We start from the raw sequence: 8922 nt of genomic DNA, 5'->3' as shown, positions 1-8922 counted from the left end.
TCAGACTTTCAAAGAATAATTGGCACCAAATATATTGATAATATTCCAAAGAATAGAGAAAGAAGAAATCCTCCCTAAATTATTCTATGAAGTCAATATCATCCTAATACCAACACAAGGAAGAACATAACGACGACAAAAAAATCTACAGACCAATATCCCTGAGAAGCATAGATGCAAAAATTATCAACAAAATACTAGTTAACTGAATTCAATAGCATATCAAAAAGATAATCCACCATAATCAAGTGGGTTTCATACCAGAGATACAGGGATGTTTTAACATCTGCAAGTCAATAAATGTGATACACCACATAAATGGAATTAGAAACAAAATTACATAATTATCTCAATAGATGCAGAAAAAGCATTTGATAAAATCCAGCATCATTTTATCATTAAAACTCTCAGCAAAATTGAAATAGAAGATGTGAAAAGAAAATATCTTGCGACCCCAAATCACTAAGAAAAACAAAAGCTGGGAACTGCTTAGGGCAAACCTGCCTCTCATTCTATTTAAAGTCACCCCTCTGCTCACTGAGATAAATGCATATCTGATTGCCTCCTTTGGGAAGGCTAATCAGAAACTCAAAAGAACGTAACCATTTGTTACCTGGAAACTCCCTCCAAGCTTTGTGTCCTCCTGCCTTTGCTTAAAGTTGTCCCGACTTTCCAGACTGAACCAATATACATCTTGTATATATTGATTGATGTCTTATGTCTCCCTAAAATGTATAAAACCAAGCTATGCCCTGACCACTTTGGGCACATGTTGTCAGGAATTCCTGAGGCTGTGTCATGGGTGCGTCTTCCACCTTGGCAAAACAAACTTTCTAAAGTAACTGAGACCTGTCTCAGATTTTCTGGGATCACAAAGGAAAACACCTTATGTATTAAAAGTCATTTTTTATTGGATATCCAAGTCAAAAGAAGAAAACATGTCAACATTATACTAAACGAGGAAAAGTTGAAAGTGTTTCCCGTGAGAAGGGGAGCAAGACAAGGATGCCCACTTTCACTGCTTCTATTCAATATAGTACTGGAAGTCCTAACCAGAGCAATCAGACAAAAGAAATAAATAAAAGAGGAAGTTAAACTGATGCTGTTCACTATTATTCTCAGACATCAAAAGCACAAGCACTCTTCACAATAGCAAAGACCTGGAATCAACCCAAATGCCCATCCATGATAGACCGGATGAAGAAAATGTGGTGCATATACACCATGGAATATTATGCAGCCATAAAAAAGGAATGAGATCACGTCCTTCACAAGGACATGGATGGAGCTGGAAGCCACTATCTTCAGCAAACTAACACAGGAACAGAAAAACCGAACACCGCATGTTCTCACTTGTAAGTGGGAGCTGAACTATAAGAAAACATGGACACAGGGAGAGGAACAACACACACTTGGGCCTGTCAGGGGATGAGGTTGGGGGAGAGAGAGCATTAGAAAGAATAGCTAATGCATGCTGGGCTTAATACCCAGGTGATGAGTTGATATGTGCAGCAAACCACCATGGCACATGTTTACCTCTGTAACAAACCTGCACATCCTGCACATGTACCCTGGAACTTAAAATAAAAATAAAAATAAAATTAACATAAATTTTAAAGAAGCATCAAATATAAAGGAAATAATAAATCAGATTATACAGAAATTAAAAAATGTTTTTTATCCAAAAGAACTATTAATACAGTGAAAATACTAGCTACAAAGTGGGAGAAGATATTTTCAGTAGTATATTAAAAAAAAAAGAACTCACATACAGTATATAACAACAACAACAAAAAACAACTCCTAAAAATCTATCAAGGAAAAGCAGAGTTCAAAAGTAAAAAATTAAAAATGTAGTTGGATAGATAGTTCAAAGATAGGATATCTAGGTTAAAAAAATATATACCCTATTTCATTAGACCTGCAGACAAATCATGTAAAACAAAATCACAATTTGATATCAATAAACACCTGTGAAAATAGCCATAAAAAAGACAAACCATACTAACTGTTTGTAAGGATTTAGAACAACCAGAACTTTTCATCTTTATCTGTGGGAGTATAAACTGGTGCAATAACTTTGAAAAGTGTTTACTAAAACTGAACATACATATACACTATAATGTATCAATTCTTCTCCTAGGTACATATTATAGCATGAGAAATGCTTACATATTTTATTAGTCCATTTCACAGTGCTGATAAAGACATAACCAAGACTGTGCAATTACAAAAGAAAGAAGTTTATTGGACTTATGGATGGCAGCAGGAGGAGAGAGCTTGTGCAGGGAAACTCCCATTCCTGAAACTATAAGATCTCACGAGACCCATTCACTATCATTAGAACAGCATGGGAAAGACCCGCTCCCATGATTCCATCATGTCTCACCGGTTCCCTCCCGCAACACATGGGAATTATGGGAGCTACAAGATGAGATTTGGATGGAGAAACAGAACTAAACCATATTACATATGTTCACCAAAAGACACATATGAGAATGTTCATAGCAGCACTATTTGTAATATCCCTAAACTGAAAATAACCCTTTGATCCTGATTTTCAGAGAACCAAACCTTGGTTAGAAATCTGACTGATTTATTCCTGTCCTGACATTACTTCCTGTTTACAACCTCCGTTTAACCCTGGATTTTTATTTTATTTTATTTCAACAGTTTTTTGGGGGAACAGTTGTTTTTTGGTTCCATGGATAAGTTATTTAGCAGTGATTTCTGAGATTTTGGTGCACCCATCACCGGAGCAGTATACACTGTACCTAATGTGTAGTCATTTATCCCTTGTTCCCCTTCCACACTTCCCCCTGAGTCCCACACATCCATTATATGATTTTTATGCCTTTGCATGCTCATATTGAAATGTCTCTGAACCCAGCCTAAGAACCTTCTCTTAAGCCAAATGAATAGTTTTTCAAAGGATAATCAGGGGAGCCCTTTGGGATGAATCAAATAGATTGACTTGTGGTGCTTGCTATGTGACCTCTAAAATTAATACATGGAAATCCTAACCCCCAATGTGCTGGTATTAGGAGATGGAGCCTTTGTTAGGTGATAGGTCTTGAGAGCAGAGCCCTCATGAATTGGATTAGTGCTGTTACAAATGAGACTACAGGGAGCTTCCTCACCCATTCCACTATCTGAGGACAGAGTAAAAAAGATGGCTATCAATTGGGAAGCAGACCCTCACCAGACACCAACCATGGCAGCATCTTTTTCTTGGACTTCCTAGCCTTCACAACAGTGAGAAATACATTACTACTGTTTATAAGTCACCCAGTCTGTGGTATTCTGTTATTGCAACCTGAAAGGACTAAGACAGTGCTGTTGTAAGAAACCATCCCAATAGATTCCTTCAACCAAGTAGAAAATCATGGATGATGTCAGAGGTGAGAACAAAACAAATATAAATATTTTCTCTTGTAGAGAGCCTTTTTGCAAGTCTAGGAATGTAAGATGAGCATTTGTTTTATACTTTCTTTAAGCATTGTTATACAAAGAGTAATGACAACATCAAGAACTCTAACACCACATAATGAAATATAGTGCTATGCATTCCCTTCATATATACTTGTCTATAATTCTACCAAATAACACAACATGAATTCAAAGAAACGGTTTTAACTTGCAATGCAGTCGTAAGCAGTAAATAACACATTTATGGTCACACTCTGTGGGACCTGACATGGAGAAAGAATAGGAAGAGAAAAAAGGTTTTCAGTGCCTACTATAGTGTCTGGCAGATAGCACGGTGTTGAAGAAATATGAGTTGAAAAAGGAGGATTGGAAGGATTGTCTTCCTATTTGAAAAGAAAGAGAAGAGATATCTGTTAGGAGTTCTTATGAGTGACTGCTGACTGTGGCTGATGGCTAGTCTCTTCAAGGTACATGCTTTTGCATAGATGAATCAATTATCTATAAAGTGGCACCCTGCTTATTCCCTCAAAAAGATGATTTTTTAAAACTTTCTCTTTTCCAGGTGTAATTATCTATAAAGTGGCACCCTGCTTATTCGCTCAAAAGGATGATTTTTTAAAACTTTTTCTTTTCAAGATGTAATTATGTATAATTTTTCAAAACTACTCTGCAGCAGCTATAATTTATATCTTATATTTTTACTTTTATATTAAACTAATAAAAGTTGCTATTTAAAAATAATTTTTAAAGTATGTTAAAGGCATGAATGAATTTCTCTCTTCCTGTAAAATGTGTCATTAAGAAAAGGACATATTTAATATTGACTAGTAAATAGTTAATTGTCTTATACTTTTAGGGACTATAACAGTGAATTTATCTGAAAATACGAGTTGAGAATATACTAATTGCATCTTGTTAAGATGCACAGAGTAATTTGGGGGAGAAAATTACTCAATTATACATCTGGAAATTCAGTATTCTCATTTAATTTCTGTGATTGACCATACTCTTTAGGAATATTCATGCCAAAAGGAATTTTCTTCTAGGAGGCATATTTATATTGGACTCAGTAATACACTATTCAGCTGGTGAGTTTATTTTATGTATTTATTATTCTTATACCACAACTCAACTGTGCATTATATCCATTGTCAAAAGGTAGCAATTAACTTGTCTGCCAAGTTTATTATAGAAGCATCTAAAATGCAAAAGAGACTAAATCATAAATTCATCTGTTTCTGTAGAACACAATGAAGCATAATCATCTTGCAAAGTTTGTTAAATGTTTGTCAGACATGATGACTTAGAATTAAGCTTGACATTTCTGTTCTTTATTTATTAAATTTCTGGCCATGCATTTCAGATGGTGTACACAGTGAGTCACTGTGAAGCATCAAGTTGAATATAAAATCTGTAACAGTCTTCTTAGTTAAAGAAAATGCAATCTCCCATGGAAAAGAGTAAAACAGGATGTCCCCAAAAGAGATAAGAGAGCCCACAACACAGATTATGATTAATTTGGTGCTCTGCCAAGTTCTCTGAGATAATTGATGGGAAAATTTCAAAAGTGCAAAAATAAAGATAAGTATACAATAGACTGTACTTTATTCTAAGGAATATGTCACATATGTTAATTTCAAAATAAAAAAATGTAGAAGTTAGGGCTACAAAATGTTTTTCTGTCACTCTACCGTTAACTAAATTTTGTGGAATAAATGATAATTTGAAATAAGATAAATTCTATTGGAATCAAATCTAATAGTCACATTAAGAAAACAGTTCTGCATATTTAAGTTGTATTATTTGTTTACTTCTTCCTGTATTAATATAGGATATTCCCCTCAAAATCCAGGTTCACTTGGTTATGCTAAGATCATTAATGATCAAAGCTGTAAATGTGCTTAATAAATTGAATATGTTAGAGAGCATCTTTTTTTTCTAGATCTCAGTTTATTTCTGATATCATTAAGTGTCAAAGATTACAATAATGTAAAGCCACTTTACAATTCTGTGAGGAAAATAAGGCTAATTTTGAGTCAAACTTTCCTTAGGCAAAGAAAACGTCTGTTCACATGAGGTAAGAGTAAAAAAATAAAGAGTTATTTTTTTCCATTCCCTTGTATTAAAATAGTAGCAACTAGTATAACTACCACTACCAGTACACAAATTAGAAAAGTAAATTGAGGTTGATCCTTCTATTGCTGCTAAGGTGAGCTTTATGTGCTTACTTAGAATTCGCTTCCTATATTTTGAAATTTGTCTCCATGAGATACACACAAAAGCTTTGGGAAGGTTCCCCACTGGGCTATTATGAAAGTGATATTCTTATAGGGAGCCATATATAATGTTCATATCCCCAGGTTAAGGTATATGCTTCAGTGATGATGTTCAAAATGGAAATGTCTAGGGAAGGAAGTTTCTACTTTGGCAAAGTGTGTAAGTCAGTGAAAAGAGATGAGATAAGCTTGCTATAAAGGAATAAATTAGAGAGAGAGAGAGAGAAATTAGTTTAATGTCTAAGATTTACAACTTTTAGCTTTTTCTCATTAAATTAATATCATCTTTCCTATATTTTTAAAGCTCCATTTTTGGCAAATAATGAAAGATAAAAAATACACAGTTGGTGAGAGTAGTGATCTTGAGCTGTAGCATCAAAATGTGACTAAAAACTCAATACAGTATTTTTTATTGTACATCATTTCAATTTGCATACTAAGTCAGGGCAGCTGAGCTTTGATTCAAATTAGACTGTAAGACAGCTTAAAATACCATATCAACAGATTTCTGTCTGAACTAGTGTTATCTATTGCACAGACATAGTCATTTGACCAATGAGATATGAAACATATTTACAGAATGATAATCTTTCAGATGAAAACTAGAAAAATTCAGTCTGACTCACAGATGTTTTGCCTATTTGGTGATACATATCAAGATATTTGGAAATATCCAAATGATTAACTACATTCTTTAGTTTCCTTGCAATTGGTTTGTGCCATATAAACAGTCTGTGAGCCTTCCTTTGAGCATTTCTTATAATTCACTAATATTATGCATATATCTCTGTATCTCTGTATCTCTGTATCTCTGTATCTATCTATCTATCTATCTATCTATCTATCTATCTATCTATCACAGAAAAGCAGAAAGTGACCCCTCCCAGGGGACACTTAGCTATGTCTGGAGACGTTTTTGATCATCATACCTAAGAGATGCTACTGGCATTGAGTGAGTAGAGACCAGGGATGTTGCCAAACATCCTGCAGCGTACACGGCAGACTCCTCCTCAGCTAACAAAGAATATTAGCCGAGGAGCTAGTTAATACTAATTGATCAGTTTTGTCTAGATATTTACAGACTATGCATCAAAGCGCAGAAATGAAGAGCAAGCTGCAGTGTAGAGTATTGTTTGGTAGCTCCAGTAATAAGCTAATTAATTAGAAAGACCCAGATGAATTTAAGATCTAGTAGTGCCTGAGTTTGTTAGAATCACTGATGTTCTGGAGCCAACTTATACCAGCTTGATATAACTTAAATTTTCAGGAATTTTGTGAGTCAGTTCATGCCATGTTGGTATTCTAAAATTGTCCATGTTGAGAATACTTAAATGGAGGAAATCAACAAACACTACAACCAGTACTTTGTTTCCCCATCCCGCAAAGAGGTAGTTGTTAATCATTTGCCAGCACGCTACTGGTTAGACTACAGAGCATCAGAAATGTAGCAATATTATCTATCATCTACTTAATTCTGTTAAAAAATTGTTTTATGTGGATAACTATAAACACCATTTATCATAATCATGTATTTTTTGAATAATATATTCTAATCATGCTTTATATTTACATAAAAACTCAATGTATTCCCTTTGACAAATGCCAACCTCCAAATATACCACAAATTCTACCATAAGTATTAATTGACTTTTGCAAAATAAGGTTAATGAAAATATTCTGCACTTTATTAGCCAAAAGTTAATTGCATAAATGTGTACCATTTACTGACATAATGGGAATAATTGAAAAGTGAAGATATATTCTAGTTTAAGAAAAAGAAAAAGAAAGTGGGGAGGAGCCAAGATGACCAAATAAAAACAGCTCTGCTCTGTGGCTCCCACTGAGAAGTATGAAAATAGCAAATGAATTTTACATCTTAAATTGAAGTACCAAGGTTTTCTAATTGGGACTGACTAGGTGGTTGGTGTCACCCACAGAGAGTGAAGAAAAGCAGGGTGGAGTGAGGAACCTCCCAGGAACTGTACAGGGCAAAGGTAGCCATCTCCCCAAGCCAGGAGAGGTGGTGAGAGATTGTGCTACCCCTCCCTGTAAACCACACTTTTACCATGGCCCCCTGAAACCCATGGATCAGGAGGTCTCCTTATGAGCCCATACCATCAGGGCCTTGGGTACCAAGCACAGAGCTGTGCAAACTAATGACAGCTGCTAGGGTGTGTGGTCTGTCAAGCAGGCACTGAGACACAGGAGTTTTTGCATACTCTGGCTCTGGAAACTTTAGTGAGGCAGGAGATCTATCCATTCCTGTGGGAATGGGGCTGAAGCCAGAGAGCCAAGCAGCCTCGCTCAGCAGGCCCTATTTCCATGGAACTTTACAAGCAAAAATCCACTGACTTGGAATCCCCGCTAGCCAGGGCAGCAAGCTGGAGACTGCCTAAGAAGACTGAGTTTTGGGTGGGGAGGGGCAGTGGCCATCACTGCAGCTCCAGTCGGCCATTTTCCCCTGCCACTGGTGGCAGTGAAACTGGGCAGTTTGGATTGGGAGCAATTCTCAAAAATGCAGCACTGAAGTTGGGACAGTTCATAGCCAGGCTGCTTCTTTAAGCAGAACTCCAATTCACTCCTCCTCACTGGCCTCACATCAGGAATTTCCACATCCTTAGCCTGGGGTTTGTGAACAGAGCTCTGATATCCCTGAAAGGAGCCCCTAGGAGGACAGGTGGCTATGGTATCATGGATAAGTTGTCTTAGTCTTTTCTGCCTGCTAGCTCTGAAGAGTCAGGGCAGCCCAGACAAGAGGGATTTCCCCAAGTGCAGCATACCTGCTCCATTAAGAGGCAGCCAGATTGCTTATTTAAGTGGGTCTCTTATCCCACTCCTCCTGACTGGGTAAGACCTCCCACAGGAGTATTTAAACACGTCATAGATGAGTGTTCCAGCCAGCATCAGGTCAGTGTTCCTTTGGGACAGAACTCCCAAAGGAAGGAGCAGGCTGCCATGTTTGCTGTTCTGCAACCTGTACTGATGATACCTTCAGGGGTGGAGGGACCCAGGAAAATAGGGTCTGGAGTGGACCCCCAGCAAACCGCAGCAGTCCTGTGGAAGAGGGGCCTGACTACTAAAAGAAAAACAAACAAAAAACAACAACATCAATAAAAAGATCCCATAAAAACCCCATCCAAATGTCAGCAGCCTTAAAGATCAAAACAAGATAAACCCATGAATATGAGAAATAATCAATGCAAAAATGCTGAAAACT

The sequence above is a fragment of the Macaca mulatta genome, chromosome X (assembly GCF_049350105.2).
Source record: "Macaca mulatta isolate MMU2019108-1 chromosome X, T2T-MMU8v2.0, whole genome shotgun sequence".
In the NCBI taxonomy this organism is placed as follows: domain Eukaryota; kingdom Metazoa; phylum Chordata; class Mammalia; order Primates; family Cercopithecidae; genus Macaca; species Macaca mulatta.
Note: the sequence above shows the minus strand (reverse complement) of the source record.